Source organism: Larus michahellis, chromosome 2, assembly GCF_964199755.1.
Source record: "Larus michahellis chromosome 2, bLarMic1.1, whole genome shotgun sequence".
Lineage (NCBI taxonomy): Eukaryota > Metazoa > Chordata > Aves > Charadriiformes > Laridae > Larus > Larus michahellis.
Genome location: NC_133897.1, coordinates 125,893,863 through 125,907,739, shown reverse-complemented (window position 1 = coordinate 125,907,739; position 13,877 = coordinate 125,893,863).

Here is a 13,877-nt window from a genome sequence, read left to right as displayed (position 1 = left end):
ATTCTTGCATGAGTAGATAATAGCTAAAGAACATCATTTGTGGTTATGCAACAGCAAAGCCAAATTCATCATCTTTCACTTACCTCAGTAGCAGGTCAAATGCCAATATAATGCCCTACGCCAGAAAAAATATTTTGCTTTGGGATTCTTTCAGCTAGTAAATAGCATAAAATCCAATTAACATACCAAACAAAATCTATTTAAGACAATTCGTATTTGAGAAGAGTGTATGAAATGTATCAGACTTATTGTATGTACTGCAGGTATGTATTTGGTGACATTTTGATGATGGTCTTTCTCCACAAATTATTATATTTAAAGCAGTAGTTCTCTTGTAAATGCACTTCCCCCAGTTTATACAAGTTCGGGATTTTTTTTTAATTTCCATTTTCTTTTGTTCAACTCCAACTTCACTCTTCCTGTGGAAGGCCTCTTTATTTTCCAAGAAAACAAGGTATTATATTTAGACCAATACCTACATCCCTCATCTTTTTCCCCTCCATATCAAACACACATTCTTTACTTTTCCTAATTTACTCTCCTACCCCAGCTCACTATCCTTTTCTTCTTCTCTGCCTAGTCTATTCCAATTCCTTCATTTCTTCTTCATTTGCTTCAGTTTCTTCACATTATAGAAGAGGTGGAGAACAACTTCCTTCCTTCAGCCTTTTCAGGATTTTCTCTGTCTTTCCATTTCTTTCTCCTTGCTCTTCTGATTTCACTGTAATAAAATTATTCCTTCCTTTTAACATTCAACTTCTTGATTTCTTCTTAATCACCTCCTCCTACTCTGCATTGACTCAGACTTTTTTCCTCCTCTCTTAACCCTTCTGTGCCTTGTATCTTTCCTCCTCCCTGCATCACTACTTCTGCACTCACTCAACAGTCCTTTCAACAATTTTTCTACCTCCTCCACTCAGCTTGTTATCTTTCCTACTTAAATTTTCTCCTTGACTCATTTAGTGTTATTATTGTTAATAATAATAGTAGAAAAGAAGCTCTCCACAGAGAGCAAAAGAGAAGGTCTCTGCCAATGAACTCAACAATATAAAAAGAGATTATAGAGAGAAAGGTGAGGGGAATAGGACTGAAAAAGGCAATGGCACCTAATAGGACAATGAAGTCCTTGTTGTTTAGTTCTCCATCATTTTATTGTTTAAGTAATCTTCTACTAGAGGAAAATTGAGCTAGGGATTAAAGTACCTGCAAAGCTCATTTTAGATAGGTAGCTGCTTTGGATAACTGAGTGGGAGTGCTTCAGCTGTGTCACTGAAGCCGTTTGTCAGAGACATCTATATTATTCTTTCTTTTCCAGCATTGTCTGCAGTATTTATTCTTCTGTCCTACAGAGCTGCCACTGTGTCATACAGAAGAAAAAAGGGGGGGGGGGTGGTCTTTTTTCTTTTTCAGTCTGAATTACTCTCCAAATATTTAGTAGGGCTTACATCCAAACGAGTTAAATCTGCTCAAATCAGATTTAGTAAAGGTCCATATGTTGCAGGCAGGCAGCACGAGAGGCTATCCCTACTCTTAGTCTTCCTCCTCAAACAGCTAAGGGTCTTTGTCTGGGACAAGAAGATCTGCTTATCTTAGATCCACTAGCTTTAGCAACACATTTTTTCACAGTGTTTTATAAACTCTCTGAAACATCATGTCTGGCGGCTGAAATCTATTTTATGTTTTTTTTATTTAGAGGGGGAGGCAAGAAAGGACTTGGGACATAGAGCCTCTGCCCAGCCTTCAGCTGGGTTTTGCATGTCTGCCTAAGAGGTGAGTGCTAGCACAGCTGCTGCAGGAGCCTTCTGCAGTTTGCTCAGCAACATATTCAAATTCTTGTGATGATAATGAAATGAGAATTGTGGAGGAGGGAAAACTGGAGATGAGACAGGAGATGGAGCAGTAGTGAATGCAGTACTGGGCCCACCTCCTGCTGAGTCAATTCTCTGTTGACCTCCTGGGAAGGAGGGCACAAGAGCAGGGCATCCCTCATAAATATTTTTAGTTCCTTTCACTCTCCATGCACTAATTAATTGCTCCCTTTGGCTTTTATATTTAGAGAAATATGGGGATATCTTTATCTGTTATTACTCATCTGTCAACATGGCTGAAATGGCCAGTGCAGTCAAATGCTGTTCGGATGGGCAGAGGGCATCATAGTCTCGTCTGCAGCCACATGTTTGTGGACACTGTATGTCAGCATTGCTTGTGAAAGATGCAGTCCTGCCTCTCCCTTCCTACCAGCTCTTCACTGACATCTCCGTGGTATCTGCTTCTTCATATCTGCAAGAGGAGTTGTGAGCCATACAGCAGGCTGCATGGCGAAACTAGCTATGAGGAACTAATTTCAGCTTGAATCAGTATCTCGACCCAGTTCAGCAAGCAACCACCTGAACTCCTGTGCCAGCCTAACAGAGGTGGCAGCTCAAGAGCAGAGATTTGGTGGCCAGAGGCACGCAGTGTATGGCATTGATCTTTTTGGCAGCCAATCCAAATTACACTGGTTTAAATTGTGCATGAAGCTACAGACAAATAATGTAATTGGATGAGAATTCACTGCCTTAGGAAAATAAGCCAACCGAAGAAAGATTTTAACAAGGTATAATAAATGTTCATGTTACTTTCCAGTTATGACGAGTGGCGTAGTGTTAAGAGGCAAAACTGAGCAGTGGGGAAATCACTGGAGGTGGACTTTGTATGCTGTCCTAGGTCAAGAACATAACTGACATCACCATTCCGGTAAAAAAGCATCTCCAAATAAGCATTTATCATCCAAAAAGCAGTCACCAACCAAAACCAATAAATAAGCTTGCCCAGCGCCTTGAGATGTTCCCTTAGACAGGGCAAGCCTCCCTTATCTCTGTGCCTTTGATTCATCATCTGGGAATCAGATGCCCTGGCCGCTTGCCAGCACCTGCATCTCGCTGTCTGTCACAGCAGGGTCAGCAGCTTCCCCGAGTCTGGGAAGGGGCTGTAGGCACCGTGACAGTCAATGCTGCTTCCAAGCAGCTGAGCGAGCATCTTGAGCACTGCATTAACGATCTGTAATCCAGCATCATGGTGTGCCTTGTAGTAATCCTGTCAGTTATTAGGAAGGGTTGATGCATCTTTGTTTTCTCTCTTTTTTTTTTTTTTTTCTGCTCCATTTGGTCATTTCTACGCCAGCAGAGTTTCCTTTTAGTTACAGGATCCCCATTTTTAACAGAGAAATGACACTGATGCAAAGTGGGTTACCCGAATTGAGGAGCCTCTTTAGTGGTGGACAGAAAAGGATCCAGTGGAAGCTATTAGACAGGCACAGCTTTGCTCCCACAGGGTCACACTGTAAGGATTTGTGGCAAAAGATGCAATAATTCAGAACAAGGAATGTACAACCTCAGCACAACTTCCAGCTTTAATATTGGTTTCAAATAAACTGAAAATAATCTCCAACAACAATACAGCATCTCATTAGCACAGCTTGATTCTCTCAGTCAATCTTTATTCCCTTAAAAATGTCCAAGTCGGTTTGAATAAAGAACACAGAAAAAATTAAAAACACCACCAATAACAATAAAAAACTCATCATTATTAAAATTGAAACACAAAAACAATACACAAAGTGTTACTTACCTTTTTTATTAAATTGTCATAGTTCAGGTACTAAGAAACAAAAGTTTCTCAGAAATTTTGTGTGTTTAGTTTGTTTTTTTCTTCTTTTCCTTGGTACCAAAGCTTGTTACCTTGGTATACAGCTTTCTGTTTGTTAAAAACACAAGGGATGTGTAAAAAACTGCATGAGTGAACATGTTTGATACTTCAGCTGTAGTGTCATGTGTCATTTTAAATGGGCCTGTTGTGATAGGACAAGGGATAATGGTTTTAAGCTAATAGAGGGTAAATTTAGACTAGATATAAGGAAGAACGGGTTGCCCAGAGAGATGGCAGATGCCGCATCCATGGAAACATTTAAAGTCAGGTTGGACGGGCCTCTGAGCCACCTGATCTAGTCGAAGATGTCTCTGCTTATTGCAGGGTGGTTGGACTAGATGACCTTTAAAGGTCCTTTCCAACACAAACCATTCTATGATTCTATGACTCTGTGAACAGCACCGGGGATGGATGGCTGAACAGAGGAAGGCAGAATCAACCAATGTGCACCAAGTAGAAACTGAGGCCGTTGAAGGAATAGGTAAGGTAAATATTTCAGATGTAGAATTACCATGACAGAAAGGGAATAAGAAAAAAAGATGAAAAAGAGACACATTTGAAAACACTTTGGAAGACCTAGTTGTTGGGGTTTTTTTGGTATCACTTTGGACCTGGGTTCTGCAATGATACAGTCTTGCCATACAGGAGAAGAGAAAGCAAACCAAAATGCTTGTTCTTTTCAAGCTTATCAGAAAAAACACGTTTACGTAATGTGTAATTAATTAGTGCCACTCATGATCATCAAAAGCTTCAGTTGCAACCAAAGATATGGCAAGGTCTTTAAAAGGATATCAAACCCAATGTTAACAAATTAAACATATTATTTCTTTTGTTTATGAGACCCAAAGTCATTGATATAATTTGTTATAACGTGATTTTCTCTGTCATTGGCTATAGACTTCTACAAATTCACTTTTATTGAAGGATGGACATCTTAAAAATAGATGAAATCTGCTATACGGCCCTCAGATTATTACCCTCTTTTGATCTTACAGGCAGACAGTGAGGAGCTGGAGAGTAGAAGTCTGAGGGCAATGAAGAAAGATTTCAGGGCCTTGGGACATCTTGTCGAGGGTTCGGGAGCACAAATCGTGTTCTCCTCTGCCCTTCCAGTTTTGGGGACTGGCGAATGGGTAAACAAGAAAATCAGACAGATCAACACCTGGCTCCAAAACTGGTGCTACGAGCAGGGCTTTTGGTTCTGTGATCACAGTTTGATCTGCAGGACACTGGGCCTGCTTGCTAAGAATGGGAAAACCCTATCCCAAAAGGGGAAAAGGGTACTAGGCCAAGAGTTAGCAAGGCTCACAGACAGGGCTTTAAACTAGAAAGGAAGGGGGAAGGGGATAAAACCAGGCCCACTAGTAATGAGCCCAGGGATAAAGGGCCAAGGATGGGGGTGAAATCGGTAGCCCAGCTCAAGTGTGTCTACACGAATGCACGTAGCATGGGCAACAAACGGGATGAGCTGGAAGCCATTGTGCAGCAGGACAGCTATGATGTAGTCGCCATCATGGAAACGTGGTGGGATGACTGTCATGACTGGAATGCTGCGATGCATGGCTATAAGCTCTTCAGAAGGGATAGGCAAGGAAGGAGGAGCGGGGGTGCGGCTCTGTACATTAGGGAATGTTTTGATTGTATAGAGCTAGATTCCAGTGATGATAAAGAAATCGAGTGTTTATGGGTAAGGTTGAAGGGGAAGGGAAATAAGGGAGATGTTGCGCTGGGAGTATGCTATAGACTACCCGACCAGGATGAGGACACAGATGAAGTGTTCTATAAGCGGCTGGCTTAAGTCTCGCAATCGCCAGCCCTTGTTCTGATTGGGGACTTCAACCTGCCGGGTATCTGCTGGAAATACAACACAGCAGAGAGCAGGCAGGCTAGGAGGTTCCTCGAGTGCATGGAAGATAACTTCCTGACACAACTGGTAGATGAGCCTACCAGGGGAAGGGCCTTGCTAGACCTACTGTTCACAAAGAGAGAAGGACTAGTGGGAGATGTGGTGGTCGGAGGTCGTCTTGGGTTTAGTGATCATGAAATGGTCAAGTTTTCAATTCGTAGCGATGTAAGGAGGGGGGGTAGCAAAACCTCCACCTTGGACTTCCAGAGGGCGGACTTTGGCTTGTTCAGGACACTGGTTGAGAGAGTCCCTTTGGAGATAGTCCTGAAGGGCAAAGGGGTCCAGGAAGGCTGGACGCTCTTCAAGAAGGAAATCTTAAACACCCAGGAGCAGGCTGTCTCCAAGTGTCGCAAGTCTAAACGGCGGGGAAAATGGCCAGTCTGGATGAGTAAGGAACTTCTGATGGGACTTAGGAATAAAAGGAGGGTTTACCACCTTTGGAAGAAGGGACAGACAACTCGGGAGGAGTACAGAGATCTTGTTAGGTCATTCAGAGAGAAAATTAGGAAGGCAAAAGCCCAGATGGGCTTGGTCACTAACATTAAGGACAACAAAAAAAGTTTTTATAAATACATCAACAAAAAGAAAGCCAGGGAAAATCTCCATTCCTTACTGGATGCAAGGGGGAAAACTGCAACCAAGGACGAGGAGAAGGCCGAGATACATAATGCCTTCTTTGCCTCCGTCTTCAATAGTCAGACCAGCTATCCCCAGGGTGCTCAGCCCCTGAAGCTGGAAGATAAAGATGGAGAGCAGAACAACCCACCCATAATCCAGGAGGAAGTAGTCAATGATCTGCTTCTGCACCTAGATGCACATGGGACTATGAGACCGGATGGGACATAGTCTATGTCCCATAGTCTATGTCCCATAGACTTTGTGTCTATGTCCCATAGACTTTGTGTCTATGGGACCGGATGGGATTCACCCAAAAGTACTCAGGGAGCTGGTGGGAGAGCTCACCAAGACTCTCTCCATCATTTATCAACAATCTTGGTCAACAGTGCAGGTGCCAGATGACTGAAGGGTGGCTAATGTGACGTCCATCCACAAGAAGGGTTGGAAGGAGGATCCGGGGAACTACAGGCCTGTCAGCCTGACGTCGATACCAGGAAATATCATGGAGAGGATCATCTTGAGTGAGCTCTCACGGCAAGTGCAGGGCAGCCAAGGGATCAGGGCCAGCCAGCATGGGTTTAGGAAAGGGAGGTCCTGCTTAACCAACCTGATCTCTTTCTATGACCATGTTACCCACCTTCTGGATGTGGGGAAGGCTGTGGACGTTGTCTATCTGGACTTTGGTAAGGCCTTTGACACCATCCCCCACTGCATTCTCCTGGAGAAGCTGGCGAATCATGGCATAGACAAGTGTACTCTTCGCTGGGTTAAAAACTGGCTGGATGGCCGTGCCCAGAGAGTTGTGATTAATGGGGTGAAATCCTCTTGGCGGCCGGTCACCAGTGGTGTCCCTCAGGGCTCAGTTTTGGGGCCAGTTTTGTTTAATATCTTTACCAATGATCTGGATGAGGGGATTGAGTGCACCCTCAGTAAGTTTGCAGACGACACCAAACTAGGTGGGAGTGTTGATCTGCTTGAGGGTAGGAAGGCTCTACAGAGGGACCTGGACAGGCTGGATCAATGCGCCAAGGCCAACTGTATGAGGTTTAATAAGGCCAAGTGCCGGGTCCTGCATTTTGGTCACAACAACCCCAAGCAACACTACAGGCTTGGGGCTGAGTGGCTGGAAAGCTGCCCAGCAGAAAAGGACCTGGGGGTGCTGGTGGACGGCCAGCTTAACGTGAGCCAGCAGTGTGCCCAGGTGGCCAAGAAGGCCAACAGCATTCTGGCTTGTATCAGGAGTAGCATGGCCAGCAGGAGCAGGGAAGCGATCGTGCCTCTGTACTCGGCCCTGGTGAGGCCTCACCTCGAGTACTGTGTTCAGTTCTGGGCCCCTCTGTACAAGGGGGACATTGAGGTGCTGGAGCGTGTCCAGAGGAGAGCTACCAGGCTGGTGAGGGGTCTGGAGACCAGGTCATATGAGGAGAGGCTGAGGGAGCTGGGCATGTTGAGTTTGGAGAAGAGGAGGCTGAGGGGAGACCTCACTGCCCTCTACAACTACCTGAAAGGAGGTCGTAGAGAGGTGGGTGTTGGCCTCTTCTCCCAGGTGAATAATGACAGGACCAGAGGAAATGGTCTGAAGTTGCGGCAGGGGAGGTTTAGATTAGATATTAGGAAGAATTACTTTACTGAAAGAGTGGTCAGGCACTGGAACAGCCTGCCCGGGGAGGTGGTTGAGTCACCATCCCTAGAGGTATTCAAGTAACGTCTAGATTTGGCACTTCAGGGCATGCTCTAGTGGCAGAGATTGTAGGTTGGTTGGTTGTGGTGTGGGGTTTTTTTGGTTTTTTTTTTTTTTGGTGTGTGTGTGGTTGGACTCAGTGATCTCAAAGGTCCTTTCCAACCATGAAGATTCTATGATCCTATGATTCTATCTATTTTTGAGAACTAATAAGAAAGCTGGGGGGGAAGATAAAGCTATTGATCCCACTGCCTCTATTAATAGAACCGTGCTGCACCTAGAGGTAGGGTATTAAAAATAACCAGCAGCTGTATCCAAATGAATTTGGAAGTTATAGGACTGTTGCTCACCTATTCAATTTCCATTGCTTTAATCCCATGTTTTTACTAGCCACCTGATGAAAGTAGGGACCATTCCTTAGGCATCCTTTTGACGCCCCATTTGCTTCAGAAGGGAGAGAGGAGGGAAGGACTGGTATTTTTCCCTTCCTTTGAGTCACTGGAGACTTTCACAGCTGGAGACAGTATGTCAAAAAGATCCATTAGTAATTCATTAAATTCTCAGCTGCTTGGCCAGTGTATCATAATCACAGGCTCAGATATAAATCAGTCACCAGGGCTGGAGTCGTCATGAAATTTTTCCTCTAGGTCAGGTAGGCAGAAGCATTCTGACATTCATAGCAAGGGGACGACCTGCTTCCTTGGGTCAGTTTATTTAAAAAATTCCCTGCTCCTGCAAGGCCTTAAGGCTTTGGCATTGTTCTTGATTTTTTCCCTTATGTTCCTTCAGACAATATAGATTTGTCTTTTGGCCTTTTACAGGCATTTTATATTTGGTCTAGACTATTTAAAAATATTGTGTCATCCAAAGTCTGCAAGGGCATGTAGAGTGCATGTTTTATACTATGTTTGAAGTAGGTCTCCATTGCACTTTTACTGGCAATTTCAATTTTATAGACTGAATGACCATGATGGTCTTTTCCAAATTCGTGTTTCTAAATTAAAGAGTTCCCCAACACCAAATTTCTGTTTTCTGAGTAGATATTTTTAGCCTGAGCTCAAGGTTCCCTCTGATAAGCTGGAGTCTTTTGCTTAACATATTTTTTCCAAACTTAAAAGCATTTCCTTATTTGTCTCCAGTTTTCATTATTCTTCCTGAAGTGTGAATTGGTGATTCAAGCACAAGATTTGAGCAGCAAATTTCATCAGTGAGAAATAGTATTAGTTGAGATTTTTCTTTCTGGACATCAACAGCATTGCTTTGGCCAATTATGACTTTTTTTTCAGAGCTCAGAGCAACTGTTTTTCAGGTAGGAATCCACCCTCAGATAGCTTCACTCTCTGCATCCTGACTGATTGTGCCCTCTTTATCCCAGCACCCATATTGGCCTGCAACACAGACCAGTTTTCTTTATTACTTGCCAGTGTAAAAATCTACTCCTGCTGAAAATCTCTTCCCAAGTCAACTACATGAGGTTACCCCACTAACATTTTTATTATGAAGCTTCTCAGTGAACTAGTTGTTAATCCACTGGATTCAGCCCATGTCAGCTTTCAAAGTTCTTGACTAAGCTGTCATGTGGCGCTAAGTCAAATGCTTCTTAGAAACCTCTTGCATTGACACCATCAGTGTGCAGCAGGTCTGGAAACCTTGCCAGCCTACTGAGAAATCAGAGATCACCCACAAGACACCACTGTGGAAACCTACCTTTGATGTAATACATCATCAGAAAATGCCTTTGTCGTAGGGAATGACATCGAATGCCTGAACTTCTGCTCTGGAGGTGGCATGAACCTGAGCTGGCTGAGTTTCTCATTTGGGGTGGTCCCTACAGTTCAGCTTCTCTAAAGCTTTTCAAGCCCCCTCTTTCATCACTGCCAGAACATTTCCACCAACATTTTCTTTCTTTTAAAGATGATTACTTCAGCAGAGGGGGTCAGTGACCTCTAAACTCAAGCCGTTCTGATGCAGCGCACTTCCAGTGAACTCTCCATCTGCGGTGAAGGCTGCCATTGAACCTTTCCCTCCAAAAATCACTAGGTTCAGGTTCCCATGATTCAAGGTTCTCATTGTGAGAGGAAATTAAACACTTTTTCTGAATCAGAGACTTCAGAATTTGAATGTAGGGTCTTCTGCTTGATATTGCCCTCGCTGCCAAGCCCTGAAAATGCCACTCTGTTTTTGATTTTGTTGAAAGGAAATGGATCTGTCTGTTTAGATGACGGTCCTCATGCTGGCCAGATAGAGCTCTTCAAGAAACCCATGTCACATGCACAGATATTCTGGTCACCAGTTAGCTTTTCGATGGTGTCAGTAAGTTCCTGTCTGCTGTCACAAAGAGCGCATGGTGAAGATGTCTTCTGTGTCAGGCAAGAGATTTATTTTTGATCCACTTCATCTGTATATGAATTCTTTTAACAGCTATAATAACAGGTGTAATAATCTGTCATTACCTTAGAAACAGGACTTTGTCTTCTGTGGTACATCCGACACAGCTGAGAATCCAGGTTTGTGTTCAAAAGAGAAAGACTCAAATCAGTGGGACTTTTTGGTACCTATTTTTGATTTGACAATGGGGTAAGATAAGAGCAGGTACCTGCTGCAGCACCCTTGGTGGGGGGTGTCTGCTACTTCCTTCTTAAATGTAATTCTGGTCAAAAATCAGAAGCTGACAATAAATCAAGCAACTATTGGAGATCTTCTAAGATAAACCATCAGTCTTCAGGGTCATGGTAACACAAATAATTGCTTTCAAATGATCCATGTCACAACGTTTGTGAAGGACTGCAAGCAGTTCAAAAGGATCCTTTTTGGGGTTATTGCTTGGCCCTCAAGACCTGTTCTCAGTACACCACTCCTGGGCCCTGCAAAATCCATCAGGGTTTTAAAATCTCTCCATTTTTCTTCTTCAGAAATTTTGCAGAAGGTCTTGTCCAGGGAACAATTTAAAAGGCAAGCAATGTTCTTTTCTTGCTATTAAGTTCTGAATATCAACTAGCCTAAGAGAGAAACTATTTGGATTAAATTCTTGTGAAATAACATCTATAGACCCAGACTCTACTTTTGGAATGGGTACTTTCTCCCATATGCCTCCTTCAGCCGAATAGTCCCAGCTGCAGTCAGATGGTGCAGGAACAAAACCTGCACTACTGAAACTGTTTCAGCGAAAATAAAGGGAAGAGGGAGGACTTATTTCACATTTCTACCAGACTTTCCTCCTCCGGACTTTCTCCCCTATCCCCTCTTTCCTTCCTGCTGAACAACCTGTAGGTTAGTTTTTGGGTTTTTGCTTGAAACATCTCGATCAGAAGCTGTTTCATGTCTCCAGCTGAGCCTTCCAGAGCACAGGGGAGCCAAAGGTCCTCCAAAAATGACTCCTTATGTCTTAATTGCAGGTGTAAAATGCCCCTCAAACCCAAATGGTGGTGACTTCAGGGTAGAAATACTGGATAAAGCCAGTAAAGATCATTATAGCACTGTAGTAAAAAATATTTAGATATGTTTGTAATAATAAAACTAATATGCTGTTTTTAATTGGAAAGACAATGATCTTTATTTCATGGAATAAACATTAGAAGCTGCTACCTAAAATTCAGTTAGGAACATCCCGCAATTCTCTGCTGCGTTATTTCTACCACAAAAAATGCTGAAAAATAGCCTCAAGTTACGAGATGAACTAAGTTTTTAACTGTGAGATATATATATGGCACAGTGATTCTCACATCTCTTTTGGTAATACTGTTTTACTTCTTTAACTGTATAGCCTTCCACGGTCATTAGCATGTTTATACCTTAAAAGCTGCTTGCAAAAAAATCTGTAGATTTATAGAAATAAAGGATTGCAAAAGATATTAAAGAGATCATCCGATCAAGTCCTCTGCACTGAGGCAGGATGCAGTATATTTATAACAGCCTCAACAGGCGTAAATATATATGGCTGTTTAAAAATTCTGATTTTAAGGAAATGGTGTGATCTGAAACCCAGCTGGAATCCTCTGTTACTTATTAGAAATTACAGCAGCCATCTATAAATTACTGCCTTGGCTAATACATTCATATTTTTGAGGTCATTTTTCACTTCCTCACCTCTTCTTTAGTAACAATGCTGCATTAAATCCCAGCTCAACAAAGTCAACAGGAAAATTCCCATGGACTTCAATAGAACCAGGTTTTCTCTCTGATTTTCCTCTTGATTTAGCTGAGTGGCCACAGAAATCTTTGGCTGACAGATTTATTTAGAAACAGTGAGACACCTAAATTTTAAATCTTTGCTTTAGCCTGTCTTTTATTTGAGGGTGTGCTTTGGGAATACATTTAGATAATTTTTATATTTCAGTGTAAATCCCCAGGTAAAATGTCACTACTAAACCAACATTTACCAATTGTTCTTTTATCGGATTTGGCCTGAAGTATTGAGCTTGACGGGAAAAATTAAAAATTAAGTTTCTTACTGAGCCCTGATGACATAGGTACAGTTGGCTCTGCCTTGGGCAATGGAAACCACTAGATCATCTCTCCAAGTCCCTGTCAGCTCTATGATACTTTGATTTAACTAGTTTGCTTTTAACTTCAATCAGACGTAGACTTGTGGCTAAAACAGATCAAAAAATAAAAAGAACATGCCACAGGAAACAAATGTGATGTACTTGTTTAAATCCATTGTCTACAAGAAGCAAATAACCACACTTATTTAGGCTCACTATGAACAAGTTTTCAGTTCCTAAATAAGATACTGAGTGCAGTCTTAAGATGCTCTCTTTGATGTAAATCTCACGCTGAGGTTCTTTCTCCATATAATGATGAGGAGGCACATCAGAGCTACTAACAAAGGGCCCGTGTAACTGTGACCCGAGAATGTGTTTTCAACCTGCCAGAATTGCCTGGGATTAGTAAAGCAGCCATCTTCCTCTGGTTGCACTCTGGTTGTCGTTCTTTCAAGTGCTCTTTGAAGAATTCAAATATCAAAACAATTTAAAAAGAGACAAGGCTTTGCACAATAATAGAAAACAAATCTTTTTGTTTTGTTTTGTTTTTAAATAAGTCTTTAAGGTTCTTGGGCACAGAAAGAATCTGAAAAAGCTACTTAAAACTTGTGATTTAGATGCGCTGTGGCTCTAATTGATTCTTTTCATTTTAAGGCTTGTTTCAACTCCCACCGCAGTGAATGGGAACCATTGCAGTAACTTCAGGGCTTGATAGATCTGCCTCTCAAGCTGCTCTGCAGGGACACCCACTGTCTTGTTTCTTTGACTTCTTGTTTATTCTTTTGAAAATACACAAAGGATAACATTAAAAAAAAAAAAAAAGAAAAAAACCCAAAAAGTCCTGGTAACAAATGAAGCAAGCAACCTGTCAGTTTGGTTTAATTTAAAACAGTAATTTAAAAACAGTTTATTGCCCTGTGGATGGGTATAATGTCAATCCAAGGAAAGATTTTCCAAAGGAGGGAAACAAGTGACAGCAGAGGTAAAGGAGAAGGGAAAAACTGGGTGTCTCATAATGGTAAAGGGCCTCGTTGGGTTCCGATACAAAGCTTTAAAACCCTAAATCCTCAACATTAATTTAAAGAACAAAATTTAGCGGCCTTAGTATTTGTAACACTAACAATTTGTCTTAGAAACTGCTCAATGTGGGTGACATATTTGATAATCTTGGCTCAAGGAGTCACAACTTTCCCAAACTAGCCACTCCAGGATGTTGTCCACCAAAAGTGCACAGTCAGCTTCAGCAGTTTGCAGACCTCTCAGATCTTTTTTGGGCATGTCGGGGAGAGAAGAGGGGCTATTTACTTGCTTTTCGCAATGTTGCTTTTAATTCTTATGAGGATTCTGCTATCTGCCTCAGACACCCAATAAAGAGTTTGGTTTCTATATGAGCAGAAAAATTATTCTGTCTTAAGAGTGCCACATAGATTTCTTTCCTGTGTGACCTGCTCCCAGGGCTAGAAGTAGATGTAAACCTAATCCATGACTAGTTATGAAGGTG